Here is a 27840-nt window from a genome sequence, read left to right as displayed (position 1 = left end):
GACAATCCAGGACTGCAGACACTTGCAAGACAATCCAGGACTGCAGACACTGACAAGACAAGACAATCCAGGACTACAGACACAGACAAGACAATCCAGGACTGCAGGCACTGGCAAGACAACCCAGGACTGCAGACACTGACAAGACAACCCAGGACTGCAGACACTGACAAGACAACCCAGGACTGCAGACACTGGCAAGACAATCCAGGACTGCGGACACTGGCAAGACAATCCAGGACTGCAGACACAGACAAGACAATCCAGGACTGCAGACACTGACAAGACAATCCAGGACTGCGGACACAGACAAGACAAGACAATCCAGGACTGCAAACAATGACAAGACAATCCAGGACTGCAAACACTTGCAAGACAATCCAGGACTGCAGACACTGACAAGACAAGACAATCCAGGACTACAGACACAGACAAGACAATCCAGAACTGCAGGCACTGACAAGACAGTCCAAGACTACAGACACAGACAAGACAATCTAGGACTGCAGGCACTGGCAAGACAATCCAGGACTGCAGACACTGACAGGACAATCCAGGACTGCAAACACTTGCAAGACAATCCAGGACTGCAGACACTGACAAGACAAGACAATCCAGGACTACAGACACAGACAAGACAATCCAGAACTGCAGGCACTGACAAGACAGTCCAAGACTACAGACACAGACAAGACAATCTAGGACTGCAGGCACTGGCAAGACAATCCAGGACTGCAGACACTGACAGGACAACCCAGGACTGCAAACACTTGCAAGACAACCCAGGACTGCAGACACTGACAAGACAGTCCAAGACTGCAAACACAGACAAGACAATCTAGGACTGCAGACACTGACAAGACAATCCAGGACTGCAGACACTGACAAGACAACCCAGGACTGCAAACACTTGCAAGACAATCCAGGACTGCAGACACTGACAAGACAACCCAGGACTGCAAACACTTGCAAGACAATCCAGGACTGCAGACACTGACAAGACAAGACAATCCAGGACTACAGACACAGACAAGACAATCCAGGACTGCAGACACAGACAAGACAATCCAGGACTGCAGGCACTGGCAAGACAACCCAGGACTGCAGACACTGACAAGACAACCCAGGACTGCAGACACTGACAAGACAACCCAGGACTGCAGACACTGACAAGACAACCCAGGACTGCAGACACTGGCAAGACAATCCAGGACTGCGGACACTGGCAAGACAATCCAGGACTGCAGACACAGACAAGACAATCCAGGACTGCAGACACTGACAAGACAATCCAGGACTGCGGACACTGGCAAGACAATCCAGGACTGCAGACACAGACAAGACAATCCAGGACTGCAGACACTGACAAGACAATCCAGGACTGCAGACACTGACAAGACAGTCCAAGACTGCAAACACAGACAAGACAATCCAGGACTGCAGACACTGACAAGACAATCCAGGACTGCAGACACTTGCAAGACAATCCAGGACTGCAGACACTGACAAGACAAGACAATCCAGGACTACAGATACAGACAAGACAATCCAGGACTGCAGGCACTGGCAAGACAACCCAGGACTGCAGACACTGACAAGACAACCCAGGACTGCAGACACTGACAAGACAACCCAGGACTGCAGACACTGGCAAGACAATCCAGGACTGCGGACACTGGCAAGACAATCCAGGACTGCAGACACAGACAAGACAATCCAGGACTGCAGACACTGACAAGACAATCCAGGACTGCGGACACAGACAAGACAAGACAATCCAGGACTGCAAACAATGACAAGACAATCCAGGACTGCAAACACTTGCAAGACAATCCAGGACTGCAGACACTGACAAGACAAGACAATCCAGGACTACAGACACTGACAAGACAATCCAGGACTGCAAACAGTGACAAGACAATCCAGGACTGCAGACACTGACAAGACAATCCAGGACTGCAGACACAGACAAGACAATCCAGGACTGCAGACACTGACAAGACAATCCAGGACTGCAGACACTGGCAAGACAATCCAGGACTGCAGACACTGACAAGACAATCCAGGACTGCAGACACTGACAAGACAATCCAGGACTGCAGACACAGACAAGACAATCCAGGACTGCAGACACTGACAAGACAATCCAGGACTGCAGACACTGACAAGACAACCCAGGACTGCAGACACTGACAAGACAATCCAGGACTGCGGACACTGGCAAGACAATCCAGGACTGCAGACACAGACAAGACAATCCAGGACTGCAGACACTGACAAGACAATCCAGGACTGCAGACACTGACAAGACAGTCCAAGACTGCAAACACAGACAAGACAATCCAGGACTGCAGACACTGACAAGACAATCCAGGACTGCAGACACTTGCAAGACAATCCAGGACTGCAGACACTGACAAGACAAGACAATCCAGGACTACAGATACAGACAAGACAATCCAGGACTGCAGGCACTGGCAAGACAACCCAGGACTGCAGACACTGACAAGACAACCCAGGACTGCAGACACTGACAAGACAACCCAGGACTGCAGACACTGGCAAGACAATCCAGGACTGCGGACACTGGCAAGACAATCCAGAACTGCAGACACAGACAAGACAATCCAGGACTGCAGACACTGACAAGACAATCCAGGACTGCAGACACTGACAAGACAATCCAGGACTGCGGACACTGGCAAGACAATCCAGGACTGCAGACACAGACAAGACAATCCAGGACTGCAGACACTGACAAGACAATCCAGGACTGCGGACACTGGCAAGACAATCCAGGACTGCAGACACAGACAAGACAATCCAGGACTGCAGACACTGACAAGACAATCCAGGACTGCAGACACTGACAAGACAGTCCAAGACTGCAAACACAGACAAGACAATCCAGGACTGCAGACACTGACAAGACAATCCAGGACTGCAGACACTTGCAAGACAATCCAGGACTGCAGACACTGACAAGACAAGACAATCCAGGACTACAGATACAGACAAGACAATCCAGGACTGCAGGCACTGGCAAGACAACCCAGGACTGCAGACACTGACAAGACAACCCAGGACTGCAGACACTGACAAGACAACCCAGGACTGCAGACACTGGCAAGACAATCCAGGACTGCGGACACTGGCAAGACAATCCAGGACTGCAGACACAGACAAGACAATCCAGGACTGCAGACACTGACAAGACAATCCAGGACTGCGGACACAGACAAGACAAGACAATCCAGGACTGCAAACAATGACAAGACAATCCAGGACTGCAAACACTTGCAAGACAATCCAGGACTGCAGACACTGACAAGACAAGACAATCCAGGACTACAGACACTGACAAGACAATCCAGGACTGCAAACAGTGACAAGACAATCCAGGACTGCAGACACTGACAAGACAATCCAGGACTGCAGACACAGACAAGACAATCCAGGACTGCAGACACTGACAAGACAATCCAGGACTGCAGACACTGGCAAGACAATCCAGGACTGCAGACACTGACAAGACAATCCAGGACTGCAGACACTGACAAGACAATCCAGGACTGCAGACACAGACAAGACAATCCAGGACTGCAGACACTGACAAGACAATCCAGGACTGCAGACACTGACAAGACAACCCAGGACTGCAGACACTGACACGACAATCCAGGACTGCAGACACAGACAAGACAATCCAGGACTGCAAACACTGACAAGACAATCCAGGACTGCAAACACAGAGAAGACAATCCAGGATTTGTCAATATTATATTTATACCTGTAGGCTGTACCATTACATGTGTATCATCTATGATTCTAAAGGTGCCATTAACATTGGCTGGTCATATTGAAGCAATAGCTCATACCTTGTTCAATGTCAATTCCTAAACTAGAATTGTAACTCTATCTTAGTTAGAATTGTGTACAGCTTAAATTTTAATGTCCAGTGACAGCCAATAATATGCAAATACACAATACAAAATACTCTTTAACTCACTGAAATTAAAGAAATGAATGAAAATGATAACTGTAATGGCTTTGTGCATCCATGGTAGTTGACCCTCAAATACTAATTATAGAATTGTGCCAATTACTTTAATGTAATCAGAAAACCATGTAGAAATGTTAGTCTAACACGGACACTACGTTACCTATGCAACCGACCTCCTGTAGAGCTCTGCTTTGCCTTATGTTATTCAGTTATTAAGAGACATGTGAATTTACAGATGAAGAAAACCGTAAATTTAACTTGTATATCAAGACAGATTTTTTTTTTCAGACTTAGGAAGACAGGGATTAATTGGTCTATTCATTGACTACAATTTACATTTGAAATCACAATTGTTAATATGGTAAATTACATCAACATTCTTGGCATACTTGACTTCAAGTAAATCAGTCAAAGCATGTCTGAGGAACAGACGTCCATTTTGAATCAGATGATGAAACAAATTAACGTGCATTCATCTCTCGAGATGAAGTGTGAAGTTTGAATGTGATTGGCACAGGAATGTCCAAGATACGGACAGGGGGAGCTCAATCAAGACACTGTACGTCCCGGTTTTCAGACTACATCCCAGGAGGACTAATAAAATACTCCATAAAAACAAACTTCATGACAAACATCTGTCTGTGAATTAATGTCAGCCACATATGTACAGTCATGTAAATCATTATGTAACATTTTATGCCAGCTCTAAAGGTGTTTCCAGGAGTGAGTTGATATGCATGGATGGAATCCAATCAAAACTCTTCTCACCTCATAAGACACTAACACCTCGAGCTGACAATTTACAAGCCAGTCAGTCAAAACCAAAATACTTCAAGGCCGGGCATTCAATTCAGCAAGCCGCACGACAATAGTTCAGCTTTCAGTTGGTGATGTCTTGTTCTTTTAATTTGCAGTCTAGTGGCATAATGAAACAAGTTTTTATGCAAGCCACAATGCTCAATAAATTACCTCTGGACCCAATTTCACTCATCCACCCACTCATTCGGCCTTGATATCTCAGTAAGCAGCTAATACAAAATCCTGCAATGATCTCTGGGATAGGTGCATCGAGTATTCAGGTCGGATCTTGTACACAGTAGAAGACATCAATAAATCCTAAAAACTCATCAGACAAATGATACTCGCACATATACTGCTGCCAATCATTGTTAATATTTCACAGTGGCGTTAATTTCTTTTCTGGTGAAGATTCATTCAAATTCTAATATGCTATGTTTTACAAAGAAAACAATTTATAAACACGACAGGGATTCCAGATTATTTTATAAAGATGAATCCAAAATGAATGTTACATCATAAACATGTATGGACAAGATTTATTTTCGTGACTTTTTCAAGTGCCAAGAAACATCAGTTAATATTTCAGAAATTTAGAGCATACACGATCTATGTCTTAATTTTTTGATCATTCCAATGAAGAAAAAAAATAAGGTACATGTTGATATGACACCTTACAATTTCCAATTGCAAAGCATTGTGGTTTGCCAGGATTTGGTAATTATCAAAAGTGGAAATAAAATGAATACGCTGGAGGGTAAAAAAAATGATGAAGAAGGTGAAAAGTAATTTTATAAATGCACACCAGATCAAGTTCCAATACAAATGGTAAACCTTGATGGAATAATATTAAACTCTTTAATAAAACCTGTTGGAAGTCATATTTTCTCACCAAAATATGGCAATGTGTCTATTTTTATGTATTTTTCTATGATTTTAAACCAAAAGTATGCAACTTGAATAAAATTTCACCAAAAAAAATGAAACAATTACCAAGTTTTGTTTTGTGACAAAAGCTGACAGTGCTGGAAGGGTTAATACAGAAAAATTACTGAAAAAAGGATTTGGTCACGTTTGTAATCTCAGCAATGAAATAGGGTGACATGCAAGAGCATATATTAAAGGCCTCATTTCAACAAATATATGCAAGTTAATAAAACATGGCATAAAACGAAAGAACGGCATGAATTCATTTCAAAACATTTATACTACTAGGTTTGTTGCATGTATTTATCTTTGAACAGGTTTGACATTGAAGATGTTGATTTTTTTTTAAGGCCCATATCATTTCTTAGATTATATTCAGAGCAGACAAATCAAAAAGGGAAAATATCTCAGATGATATGAATGAATTCCTTTCTATAACAATTCCCCGAAATTTTTTTTTATATTTCTGTACAATGTTTTGTGAGAGCTCATAACATATTATTATACATTTGTCACCGTAACACCGAAAGTTAGAGCGTGCCGTAATTTTGCTGTATTTTACGGGGTATTTTCATCCTACCATATTAGGAAATGCAAATTCCAAATATGGAATGGTCATGCACGTAAGAGTCCTCTAATAATAAAAACAAACATGAACGCTACCAGAGTTTGATCGGACTCCACACATCTACTCATCATATATTAGCTGTGTGCCAAATTTCATTTGAATTGAAATTGTAGATCTTGAGTTATCAGTGGAACAAATTTTAGTAACATAGTCACGGTGTCATAGAGTCACAGACACCGGTACCAAATATGCTCTGTTTTACGGGAGCGAAAACCCTATTCCAGACAATGTTTACAAATAGTGAGTGAATAGCACCTCTTTCTAAGCAAGTGTATACAAATATTGAGTAAGTAGAGCCTCATTCTAGTTAATATATGCAAATATTGAGTTAGTAGAGCCTCATTCTAGAAAATATATGCAAATATTGAGTGAGTAGAGCCTTATTCTAGTTAATATATGCAAATATTGAGTTAGTAGAGCCTCATTCTAGCAAATATATGCAAATATTGAGTGATTGGAGCCTCATTCTAGCAAATATATGCAAATATTGAGTGAGAAGAGCCTCATTCTGGCAAATGTTGAGCGAGTAGAGCCTCATTCTAGCAAATATTTAGTATTCAGTGAGACATTATTGTAAACAACTGTATGTAAACATTGAGTGAGTTGTGAATGAACTTTCAGCAACAATGTCAGAGCAAGCTTTCCAAAATTTTGAAATCTTGATTGAGGAAAAGGTTATAGTATAAATAAGATTATTGATATAGAAATACATAAATTACTTATAATTCACAGGAAAAGATTATAGCCCCCTAGGCAAAATGCAAAAAACTTCATAGATAATTCAGTTTTTAATATCACTTAAAATCAGGGTGATAAAAACAAGCCTGTGTAAGTTACACTGGACAATCAATTCACTAATTGCATTTTACAACAAATATAGTGCTTTTTATAGATCATTAAAAAAATGAAATAATTTCAATCATATCTTTTACAGTATAAAGTAAAAGACTTTTATACAATGTGGATTTTCTTACAAAAATTTCCAGGAAGATACACAGACTGCAATTTAGGTGCCGTAGCAAATAGTCGTCCTGAAAAGTGTTGTTGAATGCGAAGACTCAAACATTTAAATATCCTTTGATTCAATTTATGTGTTCCCTGGGGCGGGCTGTTCATCATATATTAGCCGGAAGACACTTTTGAGTAGAAACCTAGAATGGTTTTATAAAACATAGCGCTAACTATTACAACCTTGCCCATTAGGAATCTAGATATAAAATAAGAATTCAGAACAGATACAAACTAATGATGCACTCAACGCCTAGTATAATCTTTTCCTTGCAGAGAAAAAGTGAGAATAAAAGTTCTAAAACAAAACAATATATATCTATAACAAATTTTGAGCAGAAAATACTGGCTAAAATGCACCAAGTTGGATTGTGAATCCAAAATTTAAGCAAATATTTCAACCAGGATTATTATAATGCCGCACATTGCTGTATACTGAAATGATGTGTTCTGATTGGTCAAACGATACCACATGAAGGCGATATATCACAAGATATACAAGAGGATTTATTGAATGTGTGCGATCAGCTGCTCGAATCATAACAAATAGCAAAAAACAGTGATCTAAACCTGCTTGACTTGTGGTATATACGACAACAGTGGGGGAAGGAAAGTATGCTGAAGACATCTCAGAAAATATTACGGGATAACGATGTGAATATGCAAAGATGAAAAAGACAAAAACTATCCCGGCACAGTGACATTTAGACAAGACAAAGAAGAAGAGAAACATATGTATGCTCAACTAAAAACTGTAAACTGTCCTATTGTCCAGCTCACCCAGATTGTTCAGATTGCCGGGTGACCCAGTTATCACACAATAATGGACATCCGTCGCTCATTATTCTCTAATTAGAGATTAAGAGATTAAGAGCACATATGTACTAAGTTTCATTTGAATTTGAAGAGATATCTGGGAAACACCTATAAATTAGCTAATATATTACAATTACAAGTAGATGCTGGTCACATGATACATTAGTAAAAATAGTCAGTCACATGATACATCAGTGGATACCACTCACATGATACATAGGATGCTGGTAACATGATACATAGGATGCTGGTCACATGATACACTATTGGAATGCTGGTCACATGATATCCGGTACACCAGATGCTGGTCACATGATCAATATGTAGGTACTTAAAACAGTGCACATTCATTCCACCAAAGATGTAATTTTTTATTTAATTTACTTTCTTCTCTGTAGTGAATGATTAGCTTTTAGTAGCGTACAGGAAATAATATCCTAATGTCTTTTTTTACATGTGTGGTTACCATGATTACAGGTACATGTAGCAAATAACCTAAAGAGCACAAGTCTTTGGAGAGAAATAACATGAAACAAAAAAACGATACAAAACACCCATGACTCAATTACAGATGTGGAAGCTCCAGCTCTCACAAGGGAGGAAGCCAATCATTGTTCAGGAAACTATTCACAAAATAGGTCGTTTATAGTCTGTACTTTCCTTCAGAAGATTGCGACAAAAATATCCAATTTTTTTTTAGTAAAAACTGAAAATTGACTAAGATTTTTTCTGTTGGCTCCAAAATTAGGGTTCATTTCCAGGAATAATAAAGAATACAAGAAAAAAAAGTGCTGAAAAATTTGTGCAAGAAAGTCTGGTGGTGAAAAGGTTAAGACGAGATTGGATGACTGCGAGTTCATGTATGATGTCATAGAAAACATCAGTGGATAGAACAGTTTGTAATATCCTGACTTTCTTAATTCTAATACCGTGTGTTTGGTGATCTGGACATTTGTTGAGCATAAAATCCATAACTTCTTCGATGTCAGATGCTAACCATCGCACCCAAGTGTCAAAATGTAATAAACAGGGGTACTTTTCTGTACTAGTTTCTATGAAAACATAGCATCTACAAATATAACGCCTCACAATGTCTAGTGGCCAATATCAATTGAGAATGCCTGAAAATCACCAGTTTTAAAAGTTGTCAGTGAAAGTTACATGGTTGTGTCTATATTTAAGACCGATGGGCAAATGGATTCTCATAAAAATGTGGACCCAGAAACATGTTGGTATCAATTAAAAAATCTGTATTAGAAGCCACGGCTTCTATTAAAGTGGTACAATACAACAGAGGGAATGCGGCTTCTATTAGAGCACCTACACATATGAGAAATGATGATTTTTTTGGTTCTCAATTATTCAAAAAGAATGGGTGCAACTTCTATTAGTGATGCGGCTTCTAATACAGATTTTACGGTAGTAGATACAGAATATAAAATATGAACTGACTGCTATTAAAGCTATTTTGAAAGAAAAAAAATGTTGAAATAAAGGTTACCTAGTATGAACTGACTGACGCTTTGTGACAGAATATGTTCAAGCATTCGTGGGTAGCATTCCTTAAACTGAGTTCATAGGTTAAGGCACAATCCATTTTATAATGAGGGGTATCTATGTCTGTCAAATGAGGGGTATTTAGAATGTCGACTGTTCTGACGATCCCATGTCAATTCTTCATGAACATTTAAATGCATACTGCAGTCTGAATTTGAAACAAACCATATTCACAGCTGATAGAAACAACCAATCTGACGAATTCAACAATATCGCTTTAGTTCACTTCATTCAAAAAAGTCAAAATTAATCTAAACAATGAAAATTGGGTCATTCAGTTGAATCATTTAGTGATTTTGGGTATATATGCAGTGAGCTGCAATTTTGTTGTAAAGTATCTACATGGAAGTGACCCTATGTACACGTTGTAACTGAACACCAGGGGAAAGTACATGCACTTCTGTAATATTTATAGAGCACAGCTGTATTTGGGGAATTTACTGTAAACATGGTTCTCATAACATTTAACAGTTACAACATTCACAATTATCGGGGTAATATCATGACAAATTTATATTAAATGAAACAGTCACAATTGAAGCTATGTGTATAGGGGTTAACTTCACACTCCAAAAATACATACTGTAGAATACTTAATTTTTGCTTGGAATTAATTTTCGCTGAAGGAATGATTTAGTGAAAATAAAATCCAGTGATATACTGTTGTTCCTATATTTTACATTCAACTCGTCAAAAATCAGTGAAAATAAATTCCATACAAAACACCCAAAAAGTCTATTCAGCAAAAATTAATTCCAGCTAAAATAAAATATTTAGTTTACTAATGCTTATGTTATTAGTTCCATCATTCCTCAAATAACAGAGGTATGTCTATGGTCAAAATAAGTCATATTTTAATGATCCAGTACACAATAAATGAAATTTTCAGTGTAGGAGCACTTCTATTGGAGATGTATTTCTTACAGAGCAAATACAGTAATGTTTTATTTGTACGAGTCAAGAACACATTAACGTCAGCAAATAGCAGTTATATCTAGAAATTAAAGTATGCAAATATAGGTACCCATTACAAGGAAAACATTTCCAATAGGATAGGATAGGATATTTTATTTAAAATGTACACAAAAACAATGCTTGAGTAAAGTCCAACATAAGAAACATAAAGTAATGCAACTAATCTAAAATAATTTTAAAATCTGAAATACAAAATTAGCTCAGAAAACATTAATAAACAATTCTCCATTTGGAAAGGTTTGATAATCAGGTGAGTATATAAATAGTGCATACAGGAATTTTTAATAATTAAAAAATTATAATATCTTTGTTAATTTTGTAACTAACCCATCAAGGATACTCCACCATCCCTGTAACCATGATGACGTATAAATAAACCAAAATAGTTGCATGACAATGAACTACACTCTCAATTATTTAAAATACATTAAAAGCAAAACTAGATTAAGGACAAACTAATCTGCTCACTTAGCAACAACTTGTATATATATATACACCAGTTTTAAATTAACATGATATATTAGTATGATCCTGAAAAAACTAACACTTAGATTTGTGTGCTGAATTTCAGAGAAAACTTAAATTAACCGGTTTGTAATTTTAGACTATAAAACATTTAGCCAAAAGAGTTTGTCAAAGTGACCGCCCCATCACCTGAACTCTAACAGTCCACTAACCTGCCAATCTAATTGTATATGGCCCACCTACTGTATATACTTGTCCTGAAGAGAGGCATATACAAATTCTTATCTATTTAAGCACCGTAATGATACGCTTTATAGCAGTATTTGCTCATTAGAAGAGCATGTATCCTAAACAAAAGTGTACACTAACAATTACATGGATTAAATGCTGGATTATTAAAACCATTATGACTAGACATCCCTCATCATACAGTATTTGCACAATACCATTAATGTCTTGTTTCCACCACGAAATTGCATATCAACCAAAGTACAGAGTTTCCCCTGTGGTGACTCGCATTCCTCAGGGCAAATATACATATGCTATTGCCCCTCAGTGTTTATTCCATAAAAGCAGCGACGAGTGAATTTCAGATAACTGTCAACATAACGAGTGCTGCATAACATAAAAGAAACATTCAATTGACAAAATCCAAATTATAAGAAGCCATCAATACCACTGAAAACTGCTGTAAAATATAAAAGCTTTTTCTATGATTATCTGCATTGACAAGGTCAAAATCCATGAGTTTACATGTACCTAGTAAAAAGCTTTATGTGAGATACATGTATTGGTAGATAACAGAATACTGGTACTTGAAAGCACTTTTGAAATGAGTTGAGAGACCAGTGTTTGGAATGAAAGACACAATTCAGTACACGACATAGTTGCATATTATTATAAATTTCCCTAGCAACCTTTTGCGATATGGGAAGAACCTGGATTTTTGAAATGGACCATCATAAGTAAATATGAATATGACAATATATATATACGAGACATAATATTATAATACCAGAGGGGAATGAATGGATAGTGAAACACACATGTACTTGTATACTAAATATTTAATCGAAATACACTTTGATATTAAGGTACAAATAATATGCATTAAATCATTTCAATTGCTTTAGCAGCAACGCATTTAAAATATAAAATTTGTGTAAATTATGCAGCGATATCGACATTGATATCGACAGCAGCTGCTCATAGTTGGGGCTCATAACAAGGCATCTCAAATGAAAACGTTCGATACTGCACTGATCATAGAACAGGAAAGAAGTCATAATAGCAAATGTCCAGGGAGGTTCATATGGAACATGATCTAGTCAAGTCACCGAACAAAATAATACACGCATTATTTTGTAATATAAATTTTTTTGAAACAGACTGACTCGTACAAGGTGATAATAGGCATGCCTGTATCTATGCAGAATGAAGTAATGTGTGTATTATATTTATTGATATTTAACTCGATCATGTAAAACATTCTCCACTGAACAGCTGTGTGACCCTGCCCTGGCATCATATTGTAAAACAATTCATTTCAATTAATTTTGTTATTTTGATATTTTTAGCATATTTACTGTTCTCAAATTCCAGTGAAAGAATGAGATCTATTGTAATATTATCGTTTCACATGTTTTTTAATTATAGATTTCACTTATCAGCAAAAATAAAACAGAAAGATTAATAAATAATATTTTGAGAAAACAAGAAAGAGAACAGATCAATATAAAAAGGGAAGCAGACGAGCTTGTCCATGAATAAGGATCAAATAATCCACACACCTACCAATGTTTGCAGATGTTTTAATTCAATTTTTATTTATCCACAGGTGCCTTGGAGTAATGAACATGGCATTCCCAGGATAAAATGTAATCAATGTCAGTAATCTTCATGAAAAACAACACCTGCCAAGGTCAAGGGGTTTTATATTACCCACAATGCAATCAGGAAGTGACACGCACAAGAGAAGAAATTGTATTATTAATGAATGACTGATTCAACAAAATAAAGCAGCTTGAATAATTTTCTGAGCATGAGATTATTATAGGATGCAAAATAAAAATAATAATTATACAAATTCCGGTAACACCTTTTTGACAAAATAGGTTCAAGAAAAAATAATAAATTAATATAAACAAAAGAAGAAACTAAAAGTGCGCAACAAAATCTAAAACACAAATCTTTAAGAGAAGTGAACCCTGGAGATACAGATGAAGAATAAACCCTGAAGTCTTTCATAGTGACTTCTAAGGTAATAATTTAGTTTATAGGATGGAGAGATGTGCACTGAATACCAAATGAATTACAAAAGCAGTATTGGAAATTAACCTCAAGCTCTTCAATTATGAATTTCTTTTTTTTTTTCTCAAAACAGCCATGACTCGCGATGATCATCACATCTTACTGCTACAAGTGTACAAGGGATTGACATTGGAGAAAACGCGATTTAACATGGTTCCAGGTGATCTTGCCCAATAATATCACATTATTAGTCATTTAATACTGCCCGGTATATCTTACTGTCATTTCGGTTACTATGATCATTATCATGCATATCATATTATCATTTCATACTTCCTTTGATCATCAGGTTTTTAAGTACAGTAAAAAGTTAATTTTTTGCGATTTGACGATTTAAATGTTTCAATAGTTACTTTGATTCCATGACTTTAGGGTCCCCCCTGAAATTTCAGTGCAACAAAATTTTTACCAACTCAAAAAAATCAAAGCAAATTTTCAATCTTTTGCAAAATTAATGTAGACTTTTCAGCATTTGAATCAGACAGGAAGCAGGCCGACTAGAATATCTATTAGGTAAAAAATAAGCTATTTGGATCTTTGAGATTGAATTTATATTCAAAGCACATTCGTCCACACCAAAGGCACCGTTTGCACTTGAAATGTCATCAGCGTGACAGTGCACTTTACGATGCAACACACGCAAGACTCACCTAGAAGACTCTCTAAGCTAAAACAAGTTTTTGTAAGAAAATCTGTCATTCTTATATAGCGTGTGTGTTGAAATTTATATCTCTTGAGTAATAATATATGTTTTTGTTACGGTTGAGGCAAGGTTATTTTCATCAAAAACTACATTTTGCAAATTTATTAATTAAACAAATGTTCTATAAACTTTCAAATGCTGGAGTTGAAATAGTATACATGTCAACATCATGCCAGTTTGTTAGAATTGATTTTTTTCTGAACGAATGCAAGCCAGCCTCATGAGTATTTGTCAAAATTAACCTAAGTATAATCTGTGTGCATACAAGTTTCACAGACTCATAACAATACAGTATTTGCTCTAATAGAAGCGCACCTCCAATAGAAGTACATATAAACCAAAAATCAGATTTGTTCTATACTGAATCATTAAAATATTACTTATTTTGACCATAGAAACACTTTTGTAATTTATGTAAGCACATGCAATACTAATAGAGCAAATACAATACTGTAAATGTTGATATTACATTCATTCCTGTTTGAAGTATTCAAAAATAGAACAAATGTAACAGTATGGTCACTGGACAAATCTTTGGAATATGGCGCCCTCTAAGGTCAAGAGATTACCTAAATAAGTAATTTAGTACATACAATTAACTAAATCATAAATATCATCAAAGAATTAGTTATCAAGTATGATTTTAAAAAACTATGATTTAAAGAATAGTTCATTTATCAAAAGAATACTTCAGAAGTTATGTTTATCCAATGATAGAGAATTCACCTATATATTAATCTATAGTTGTTTCTGAAATGTTATATATATATATATCAAAAGACAATTATATACCGGTACATCTTTATTTTGTTATGACCAATCTGTGGTATAAATGGAGAGAAACAGGATACAGTTCTTATATACAAAAAGGTTGAGTAGTGAAGTTGCTGAACTTTACTGACCCTTGGATTATCAAAATGGTCTCAATAATCCTAATGATATTTGCGCCACTCACAGTGTCAGTTATTTATAAATCTATAGAATGTAGAGACAAGGAAGAGTACATGTACCTTCACAATGTAGGATTGGAAACATTAAATAACCCACCAGGTTATTGATGTCATGGTGGCTAACTATGTAGTGGACGGCCATTCTCCATAACGACCCGACAGACCCTAATATCTGGGGGTCCAATAAGTGAAAGTAATTCTGTAATTGCACCAAACATTGACTTCTCCTAAGATTCAAGAATTTGTACCAATTACCGGTACCAATGTGGGGGCAAAATAGATTATTTTTTATATGTCTTATTTATTTCGTTTTGTGCTATTGATGAATGAATCAAAGTAAATTTTCACAAGATTAATTATTATATCATACCTCGTGTCTCTCGTGGTGGTGGTGGTATGATTTAGGACAATAGTGATTCATGATTCATCATGATTATTTCCACACATTGACTAGGGGGTCCTACTTAATTGCATCACTCTTACTTTGGTTAGAGGGGTCCCTTCCACCAGCAGGCATGCGCTCTGATCTCCACCGATGCAGTAGCATTATTCTGTGCCTCATAGTTTTTTGAAAGACAGTGGTCATTGCACAGCACGCTAGGCAGGAATACATGAATTAAATCCATTGTTTTCAATCTGCCCTTTCTCAAAAAGTAGAGATATGTATGTTACGCACATGGTGATGATCAGATGCAAATATTGGTGATTTCAAGCACTGGTAAATGTATAGTAAGCTGCCCTGATCCCGGCAGACCTTTTACTTATTTGTCTTCTTTTTTATATCATGAAAGCCTAAAACTACTCAGACAGTTGCTCGCCACAGGGGAAACAAGTCTGTTTCTATTAATTTCACAATGAGCATCTTTTTTGTAATAGATTCCAGGATACATTAATGTATGTTCATGGCCCTCCCTGGACCACTGCTATCATTTCATTTCCATTTAAGCTTTGCCCATCTATTGAATTTATAAATCTCAACAGAACAGCAAGGCTTAATTGGTTGATCTATAAAGTTAGTTTGAGGTACATTGTAACAAAACCTAAACTACGCTATACTAAGTTATTTGGTGACTAATTAGGTAACTAATTACTATGGTGGTGGAATCACTTTGATCTGAACTGTTAAATTAACAAGCATTAGATTCTGTTTAAAAATGGATTTATGCATAATGAAATCAATAATAAACAGGTAATGAAAAAATTTAAAACAAAACTGAACCCAAGTCCCTCTCCATATTCAAGTTGACTGGGTACTTTATTTGTATGTTACACCAAAAAACATTCATGCAAGAATCACTCACTTCATTAAAATAGAAAAAAATTATACTACCATTTGCATACTGAATGTTATCTACGATATACGGTACTGTGCCATCAGAAAAGTCTAACTTGTCAAAAATATGTCTTATTCTATGCACTATTGTTTCCCTGGCAGTCTTACCTACTGTACCTACTACTGGAAATTGATGCGACAGTCTTCAAGTCTACATATGCAACGTCTCTAATCTATGGTAATCAACATCAAGGATTCCCAAGACTGTCTGTTCGTATTTATGAAGACCATTACTGTGGTGATCTCAAGACAAACCATTTCGGATATTCCACACCATCATCGCACAGTGAATGATTCATAAAAGGAAATCAAATTAAGCAGAGTGCAGCAGATGAATATAAAACTATCGGTTATTTTCGACATTGTCGTGGTGGATTCAAAGTAATTAAGAGTCCCAATAAGGTGCTGGAAACATCACTGTGGTTTCCATGGCAATAATCATTAAATAATGAAGGTGTACCATACATTTTAGCAAAATCAAATAAGATGGTGTCATCACAATTCTGACTGTTCATGTGCTTTGAGATAGGTTTCATACTAGATTGTCCTCCATTTTGTTTTAGTACCCATGTAATAGAACGCCCGCCATTGCTAATTTATTTGATTAACTTGCACATGTCCACCTTCCGCATGTCTACAATATTTCAGGCACAAAAAAAGTGATCACTGTTGATTATTCATAACTGCTATTACAACAGTAAGATGGTGATTGACAGTATAACAGCTTCTTCCAGTAAACGTCACTACTACAGTGCACAATTCATAAGAAAACACTGATGGGAAGAGTGATTACATCGTCGGCAACTAAAAGTCTGGTCAACCATAGTCAATGAGTGAATGTAACAGCATGTTCACGCAATAACAGTATGAAATCGCCTTTAACTTATAAATATGAATTAAAAATGCATTATTTATCATAGAGACTACTTCGAAAAGGTTAATTTCAGAGCAACGTAGCAAAAATACAGAACAAGACAACACAGAAATGATTTGTGACGGATTGCACCAAGTCAGACATTTTAACATTGTGCCGATTGTAATGCCGTGTTCATGTTTTCTCTCCCTAAAATAAAATATAATCAAAACTACCGGGGTACCCTCTGTAGCCATCCATGATGATTCTAAGTAGTTCCGTCTCAGTATATTACATCTGTCTGTTTATAAATCATACTATTACTACGCCATATACTTTTCTTGACATGTACAAACCAGCTATTTAATTAGCAGAACTGATGGATGTACAAAGTTAATAGATTGAACAGTTGACCACCAGCCAAAAATTGAACATTTTAGTACCACTCTGAAAGCTCTACATGTACTTATTGTACCTGTAGACAGACCTTTATCAAAATTGAGTTGGTTACATCTGATATGTATATTTTATAAATGTAATGTTCAACAAGTCATTGTAAATGGCATATGAGAAACTCACCAACAAATTAACAGGCATTATATGTAAATTATTATGTCTTCTATTTGTACCAAATGTAAACAAAATCAGTCAAAGTACACAAATATATGCATGACAGAAAAAAATTGGCAAAAAACACATAAAAAAATGGCTGCCAGTTGGTCATTGTAAACCGCAAAACAAATTAATGCGCATCAATACCAATACCAAGTTTGAAATTGGTTTAGGCATGCCTAAAGAGTTGTCATTGTTTCAACAAAATGACCACCAGTCAGCCATTTTGAATGAAATCTCAAAGGGAGGTGCATCAGTGGCCAACATATTGGTGATGTCAACACCAAGTTTGAATGAACTTGGACATGACATGCCGTTTAGGACTGCTATTTTACAATGAAAAAATATGCAAGACAAACCATAGACCTTAGGTCTAAGGGCAAACCAAAAACCCATTCGAGTGAAAGAATATGCAAGACAAACCAAAAATCCAGGCAAGTATTAAAGCAGCTATTCAATGCAATAGAGATACAGGGAAAATACACATCATAAATAAGTCTGTCTATCTGTTATTTCCAATAAAATGCAAGCCAGTAATAAACCTTTCTCTACTTTAAACTTATTGAAAGCATGAAGAAATGCATGAAATAAAGAATAATTAACTGTCTTTATGAAAGCGGGGACATTTGAAATATAATGGGAAATTTTATATTTTTTTGGAAGAATTTGTAATAAAATAATAATTATTACCGGATAGAATTAATATTAGAAACAATATACAATGTCTTGCAGCTCATGTCCCTCAGCCAAATTTCTAGATATGTTTAAAAACATTCATGTTATAAAAGCAAAATATTGTCTCCACATTTTGTTTTTATTTACTATATGACATGAACCCTTACCTTATTATCATTAAAATTATGGGAGAAAAAATGACTATTTCTTTTAAATAATTATAACCATACAACACGAGCAATGCATAAGCATATGTCTCTTATAAACCATTATTAGTGAAACCATTCTCTAAGGAAAAGGAAACAAGAAATGCCTCCCACCGGAAAACAATAAATCACAATTTAAAACCGGTAGCACAATGGCTTTTTTAACGGCCAGTTAGCTGACACAATATAAGATGGACAGCCCCATACTTTGATATTGCTATAAATAGCATAAAACGATACAATTCATTTTTCTGTAAGATGACATACTGCCAGAAAAATTGTTAACACAAATGGAGATGTTTTTTTACAAGGACAAATCAACAATGAAACTGATTGAATAGCCTCTCAAAACAACATAATTAGAAAAAGAAAATGTTGCAAGGCTATTTTTTTTTTTTTCTTCAAATTCTATCATCAGCATCTCAACAGTCAGCCTTGCAGTGACAAATTCACAGTAAGCAATCATGCTGAAATCCCCGAAGGCAAAAAGTCAATAACACACTAAAACATATCAAATCCACCCAGTACGTCCAGCACATGACAATGAGACGGCAATGAGCTTAGAAGCTGTCAATAAATAAAACCTACTTGATTTTCACTCGTGCCATGAATAAAGGACAATCTTGCAATTAAAATACTTTATATACTCCGACACATAACAGAGATAAAAAGAATTATACTAATTTGAGAGACTTGGTTTCTGATTTGCTGACTCAAGTATAAGGCGTAGGTTTTTTTTTACAAATGATTTACTAATCATTAGATGTTTATATTAATCAAGATGTCCCAAAAACAAGCAAAACTTATTAAATATGACTGTTTATAGATATTCATCTCTGCGAATATTACTTGTAAATTTCATGAATATGTGCCAGCTTCAACTTTAAGATGGTCATTTAAATCTGTCTACTCTATATGTATGTATGGGAGGGGGGGGGGTATTTACTGGGTTCAATTTTAGCAGACTGATTCATTGAGTTTTAAATTCAGTTTGTGAAGGAAACAATGCATTCTATGGTTAATTTTAATTTGGGTCTTAATTTTGCTTAATTTAGTTCTCAGCAAAAAAAAAACAGTATGTGATAATTCACAAATGAGCTACTGTTCGTCTTTGAAGGTTTTGTAGAGGGTTAATTTTGGCACATACTGAAACCATGTCAGGGAAGGTACATTTGCATTTTATTTCAGAAAACAAGACACTGCTAAACATTAACATATTTATTCTAATATCTATCGATAAACCAATTCATTAAAACTGAAAAATACTCATTATTTTGAGAACAGACACCTTCCTTCTTCACTGGTTTCCTAGCAACCATTTTTGGCATTTGTAAGTGTAAAATTATGGGTAGATTTAAATAGTCATCAAAGTCACCGAGTGATTTTGATTACTGAAAAATATTCATAAAAAACATTAAAATTCAATTCAGTATTATTCCTAAAAGCTGTTCTGAATGACATTAGCTTTTATTATCTCAAATCTGCTATTACCAGTGCCAATATGCAATCAAGCGCTTTTTGTAAACACACACCCCCTCCTATTTATTCCACTACTAGTGATAAATTTGTATTCAGATGCTACCTTCATCTCTGACCTCTCCCTGAGTATGACATCATTTGACATCTAGTCTGTCACTGTAAAAAATGAAGCTTTTTACTAGCTTATTGTGTTTGATGCAACTGACGTATCAAATACGAAATATACGACCCAAATGCATTATGCAAATTACCACATATCATAAAAATCAGACAGTTACTAGTTGTACTGATTAATTTTGGTAATTATCAGTTTTACTGAAGCTGAAAGGGTCTTCTGATCTGTGGTTATGGGGTCTCCCTATTTCCTCTGCCTCTTTCTAGTGCAACTGAGACATTTTACACACATCTATGGGGAAGACTATAAATACATTTTATATTCATTTTTTATTTTTCCTTGTGAAAAAACCATGTCCATTTGTAGTAAAAATTTTTTTAGAAGTACATCACCTTGCATTTGTCAGAAAAAAACAAGCACACCATTTTTGTTATGACACCTTAAATAACAATTTCAAAAAAGATTAATAAATTACAGTATTAAAGATAATGAAAAATGAGAGGCAAGGTAAAGTATATATTAAAGTAGGACAACTTTTAAATAATTATGATTTTGAAAACAACTTGATTGTTGTTGGAATACAAATATATTAGGTTGGCAAGAAATAGAAATAGCAATGTAGATGTATTTTTGAGTATGATTAGTTTAAATAATTTTGTTTGATATTTCATCTTGATAGAAATAGGAATGGACAAACTAATGCTGAAGTTGAGTTTTCTCATTTATCAGAATAAGTTGTATTTGCTCTATTACTGTAATTTACATGTAGATATGAAAATATGAAAAAGACGTATATCTATGTCAATGGTCAAAATAAATCATATTTTAATAATCAAAAAAAAATTCAATTTTCTAATTTACGTGAGTATCCATTAGAGCAAATATGGTTTTGTAATAATTAAAGGTGACTAGGTCTCAGATGGTTATAATAATGCTGTAATAGTAGAGTAGCAGTTTGAAAATATTGCAATATCTCTTGTGTTACCTTTAAGACGGCATCAATGCATAAAGCATGGATTGTCACGCTATGATACAGGCTTGTTAGTATGCTACACAGCCTTTAGAAATTTCAAAAACCATTCAGGGATAAATGAATTGATTTTTAAATCGTCATAGAGAATTCTGTTGTATACATGTAGTACATGTACTGGTATTGTATTGTATGGCAGTATACACAATAATATCATTATCTAATCGATCCGCTGAATTCCATCGGATACACCCCTGTCCTTCAATATACAATGGTGATATTGACCACATTATTTTAGTACATAGAATCGCATATACCACTTATGTTAAGACAACTGACTTATCAATATCATGCTGTGACAGTTTTGTATGTAGCAGATGAAACACCCACAAAAATAAATAAAAACGAAATGGTTCAAATTCTATGAAATGAAAATATAAGATTATTATTTCTAATAATTCATTTATTATACCAAAGTAATAAATTGAAAAATATGACAGCTTCCCACACACAATCACTAGATGCATGTAAATGTAGCAATCAAGAAATATTATCTCCTAGGGGTCAAAGTTCAAAGGTTATTTGCATTTTAACTGATTATTCAAGAAATATAGTGGGGAGGGCTACCATATTTGTTCTATTAGAAGCTCATCTTTAACAGGGGTTCACATAAACCAGTAATTGTGTTTATTGTATGATCAATCTTTGAAATATTTTTTATTTTGACATTAAGTTATTTATTTACACAAGAACAAACAAATTAATGGAAAATTACCAATATCCATGATACAAAATTATGCATCAATAACTGCAACAACATTTCTCTTGAAGCTGAAGCTGAAGCTAATTGTTTTGGAAAATTTACCTATGGGTATTCATCCTTTGGGTTTTAGAATGGCACACACTGTTTGATTATTGATGAAATAAAGCAGATATTCAAAGACACATATGTTTTATCTGCAGTGACAAAGCTCAACAGAAGACAGGAAGATCAAGTTAATATATTATTTAATGAGTTGAAAAAGACATGGAAAGCATCACAGCTGGTAAAGCCAGCCTGAAGAACATACAAAATGCTTTTTACAGACAATGTATCTATATTTTCAATAAATGAGCATGAATACAGAATCAAGGACATGCCGATATGAATGCAACATCCTAGTTTAGAATACTAATGGCAGCAATAGACTATGACATCATCACTACAACTAGAGATCAATATCTGACAGAAGCACATGGCAGCCATCTCAGAATAACGTCATATTATACCTACATGTTTCAACAACAATAAAACCATTTTTTGAACGAATTAATCGTTCAAACAAATTCATGAAAACAATTTTATGAGTCAATTTGGGGCGAGGAAGATATGTCAAAGCGATCTATGCGTGTGATTAACTACTGGAACAGTGCAGCCATCAATACAATCGACACAGTGACGTCAATAACAGCTCATTTGCATAAGTCAACCATCCATCCAACCCTGGACATTTCCCCAGGTATAGCAACTAAAACCTAAATCCACTGTTTTATGCTGACACGGCAATTTGATTTTGTGAAAGGAAAGTTAACAAAGCATGCAGATGATAGTTGCTGGTAACTGTACTATAAACATGCATCCAGTGAAAAATAAGCTTATTTTAAAACGGACATGATTTTCAATTCAATATAACAAGTGCATATATGAGTTTATGGCAAAAACGATAACAAAAAAAAGCGTTTGTTTCAATAAACTAACCAAGCAAATAAGTAAGATGAATAACTATGATGTGATGTTTTATGATTACATCAGTTATATTTTTAGTGAGACTCCCCAATTATGAATTCATACCATATCTTTATGATAATAATAATAACTTTATTACTCAACAATTATCATCTGTGGGTAATGTATGGTAAGAAAATTACAATAACAATACTATAAAGAACAAGTTACCATAAAACAAAAACGTTATTTTTTGTATATTGTTTGTTTTAGGTATTTAACCAGTGGAAAACTGTTGTTGCATATGTTTATAAAAAATTGTTTATTCTCCTCTGTTTATTTACTATGTTACATTCTATAAACAGCAATTTTAGTTCTTTCGTATGCACTCACAGTCTAAAATAACATGGATTTCATTTTCCACTTTTTTTTCATTACATTTTGTACATATTCTATCTTTTTCTTCCACATTTGGCTTTCTTCTTCGTCCTAATTCAATTTCTAGATTATGGTCACTTATATAATGTACAAGTGATATATTTGGTCAAAATCTAGAAATTGTTCAGTAATATGGCACCTACCTTTTACCATCATAGAATTTGACGCATCATGTCTGTGAGTCTAATATTTCTATAGATTATAGAATATTTTATAATCACGTCATCGCATATCACACACAAAGCAACTGCTAACTGAATACGACTAATATACATGTATAAACCTCAACTTAGATGTGTTCTCAAGAATTTACAATGAACACTTATATAAGAAATAATGTCGTTTTTATGGTTGCTTGCACTATAAGAAGAATTTACGCCATAACAACATCATTTTTAAGTGTGCAATTTTTACCGATCAAAATCAATAATCATCAGTAAATGTCAACCACCCATTACAGAGAAACCTGCACCTGAAGTTTGGTTGTAATTTAGGAGATTTCCAGTAGACACAAAATGTGCATAGACAAATCACTAACACAATATATACATATATATATATATATATATATATATATATATATAAAACCAACACACCTGATCAATATGCAAAACAAGATCTCAAAGCAAGAGGCTTGAGAGGGAGAGAAAATGGTAATAAATTTGTTATAAAAAGCAAATAATATGTGGATATAAATCTGTGAAATTACAAATTTAATATACAATAAACTAAAATTGATGTCATAAAAAATCGATAGATGTTCTACGTTAAAATATTATATATTAGTTGTTAGAGCGATCCTACAAATACTATTCAAAAATGAATCAGGATACGATTGATATGCAACTAGTATACTCTCACAATACAAGGATGTATAAAAAGAGGCCACTTTTTGTGCAAGTGAACACATGCAAACTACTTAAAATCTGAAAAAAGCATGGGCTGCAGTCCCAATATAAAAATCAAGGCACTGCAAAGTAGGATATATGAAATATTAGGAATACATGGTACTATATTGTGTGTACGACAAATGTTAGACACAATCAGGTGTTTATAGGTCCCTGAAAACGAATCTTTGTTAAGAGAGTCTTCAGTGGTTTAATTTCAGCTGATAAGCTTGTAAAGCTACACATAAAAACAGCCATGTTTTGCATTAATAATATTTATTGGATTCAAAAATAAACCGATACCTTGATCATATTAAATGAGATACCTTGAAATTAATATTTCATAGACACATGAATACAAACCACGTCATGTTTTCCCCATGAACATTAAAAACATGAAGGCTAGTTATTCAAAAAAAGAATCAGTATACATGTATGTTAATAAAAAAAAAAAAAAACTTGAAGATGCAAGAAATGGATTGTTATTTGCATCCAGAAAATGTTATATTGCAATTATCTGAAACTAAAGCACTCCAGTTGTGGCACCACATCGTGGGTCCCATGCAGTAAATATGATGCATGCAAAGTAAACACACAATTCAACAGTACCTGCATGGCTGCGATACTGTCGTAATTTCAAATTAAAGTGTATTTATGGGATAGTCGCACAACAGGCACGCTTTGTAATTGGCAGAATTGTATTTGATTCAGTCAAAACTATCCCACAATGCACTATAATTTGAGATTGCAATATGGTCTATATATACCATAACTCTTCTAATAGTTGCCTGTGCAAGATTTTTTTTTTATTCAACCACCTGAAAGAATTGGTCGCATTCAGAATGATGCTAATACCTATAAATCTACCTGGCTTCTTATTGATAAAAAATAAAACAAATACACCTTTGAGTTTTTTCGTGGTTTGTTTACATGTTTTACACATTCTGTTGATCATGAAAGGACCTCCATTGACACCTTTTATTCAACAATCAATCACTGACTATTGCCACTCTAATAATTCAGCAACTTGAAAAATATAATTTTTTTTGAGTTCAGCCACCTTCGAAAATACCTATGTTTGTAGTCTATTGAATGGTTAGATGTATTATGGCAATCTCGTGATAAGAATGATAAGAACAAGGTTGACTGACAGATTTCATACAAGAATCCTTCCTAATGAGGGCAAGGTAAAACAACACGACTTGTCACACAAGTCTATTGTGTAATTCAAAGGGATTACAGTAATAGTAATAAAATAATACCATAGTACACTGTGCGTGACTAACCAGCACAATAGTGTTGTAGAACATTCAATTTGAGTTTACCATAATGACACTTCAACTGGGGAATTTCCTGCCTTATGACATCATAAGTAAACCAATTCTACTATAATTCACACTAGTGCTATGCAGCGCTGATTAAAGCATCGAGTGCAGTTGAACAATATTTTCAGTCTGCAGAACAATAAAACCAACGTGAAACGCTTTACAGTGAAGAGGATTTGGGAACCCCCTACAAGAATGCAAATAACACACCATCAAGGAACCCCTGGAAAAAACTAACAATAGGCAAGCTTTTCAGATTCATTCAACAAAGACCCATCTCATTATATTTTAACAGAATGGAGAAGCTGAGCATACTAACATGTTTTACCTGTATGCAAATGAGGCCCCTCCCATGTACATAAACTACCTACTTCGATGTACACAGGAAAAAATGGTGTATGTATGCACGTTTTTTTTTTTAAGTAATCCTAATGCATGAGTTACCTAGCAGAATCAAATCTTTAATATGAAATTATAAACAAGCTTGAAATACAGGTGATATGAACAGTAGTATAGTCTGACTACTGTATTTACCCAGGTAAGTGCACTGACTATCAGTATATGACCAAAGAATTATAGAATAGAAATAGATAGTAACCTTGGTTGCAGAATACTACTAGTAGTCCCTTCATGAACTATTCTTTTCTTGATAGTATATGAAGCCTGGTTTCACAAATTAATTAAAAAGCATAAAAAATACTGTACATAAAAAGGATTAGAATCAGAGATTCGTATCAGCGTCAGTTCCCTACAATGGTCTTACGCTTGTTGTTTATTACGGTTCACAGCAGTATATCATAATACCCACCAGAGACAATTGACTTTGCACCCATTTTACGTCACGATTGTCACACACACACACACAAAACAAAAGAGTAGTAGCAGTTCAGATTTTGTCTGCCTCATAACAACATTAGCAAATAGTGCCAATTATGAGATGTTTTGGAAAGCGTCGCGGCATTCCCATTTTGCCACCTCTTCTCCTGAAATACAGCGCTTCGCCATGCATAAAATCGATAATACATCAATAAATACCTGGGTGTAATAATCGTAGTGGGTAGGTAGATTGATCACCCAATATTTGCAGTGACCAAATAACAACATTAAAATCAAGTGTTTGCCGTCGGGTCAGCGTAGCTTACGGCACCCAATCGACGACCGAACGAAGCCGTACACACTACTAACACAGATCCAGTTTTAGTCACATACATAAAGCAACTCGAATCTAAAGACTGTGACCATGGACATACTACAGACTGAAACAAAGGATCTGACTGTGCTTTTTTAGCATACATTAAAATAATTTATTTTAAGGATATCTGCGTTGCAGAGCAAGGTAATCGAGGAGCTTCGACGAGGACATCATGTTAGATAGAAATTGAAGGTACTTACATCGGAAACGATACCGAGTGGAAAATGTCCAGAACCCGGTCCTAAAAGACCGTGATCTCCCTCACAAATGAGAAATACGAAGAGCAGCAATTACTCTAGCCTTCTGTGTAAATTGTACCCGTTACTCTTCTGATATTGGGGTGAATTTCCCGAAACTTAGATGGTAATATCTTCAGCAAAGGTTCAGATTCGAACCACCCCACGTCGAACCACGTGACCCTGTATTACCGAAGGCGGCAGTAACGCTGTCTCTGATTGGCAGACAATAATATTTGCACTCTATTGCCTAGAAACTATGACGTCATTAACCTGGTTTTGTCCCATTGACATGTCTGTTTTATTGTGTGATCGGGAATCTTTTGTTTCCTAAAATAGCCCCTGTGATAATTATCTCATATTGTATAGCAAGCTAAAATATCTTTTGTTTTTGTCCCCAGTACTAGCATGGAGCTAAAATGGTACTAGTATAATGTTCTACTTTTCCGGCACTGTACGTCCCGGAGTCACTGAGTGGGCGGAACACCGAGAGTTGCGTAAAATTGGACAATGCGCCACTGAGTCACCCCAAGTTAATTTCAAACTAAAAATAGATTCTGTTTTTATTTATTCCACGCCTACGGGTACTAGTATTTGTGGAAAAACAACACGTCCATCTAGCCGCAAACCTCGGGTAACTGATACTAATACTAATTGTCTGAGCACCAACTTAA

The 27840-nt window shown here is 35.4% G+C and overlaps 1 protein-coding gene across 1 annotated transcript in view; it reads right to left on the bottom strand.

Moving 5' to 3' along the window:
* Positions 1-27355, bottom strand: part of LOC100374040 (plasma membrane calcium-transporting ATPase 3) — a 102890-nt gene extending 75535 nt beyond the window's left edge. Inside the window, exon 1 of the mRNA XM_085497133.1 lies at positions 27131-27355. The gene's annotated coding sequence lies outside the window, so the exon portion shown is untranslated. The remainder of the gene's footprint in view (positions 1-27130) is intronic.
* Between the last annotated feature and the right edge of the window lie 485 nt (positions 27356-27840).

Source organism: Saccoglossus kowalevskii, chromosome 3 (genome assembly GCF_978046115.1).
Source record: "Saccoglossus kowalevskii chromosome 3, keSacKowa6.1, whole genome shotgun sequence".
Taxonomy (NCBI): domain Eukaryota; kingdom Metazoa; phylum Hemichordata; class Enteropneusta; family Harrimaniidae; genus Saccoglossus; species Saccoglossus kowalevskii.
This window is presented reverse-complemented; position numbering and strand designations above follow the sequence as displayed.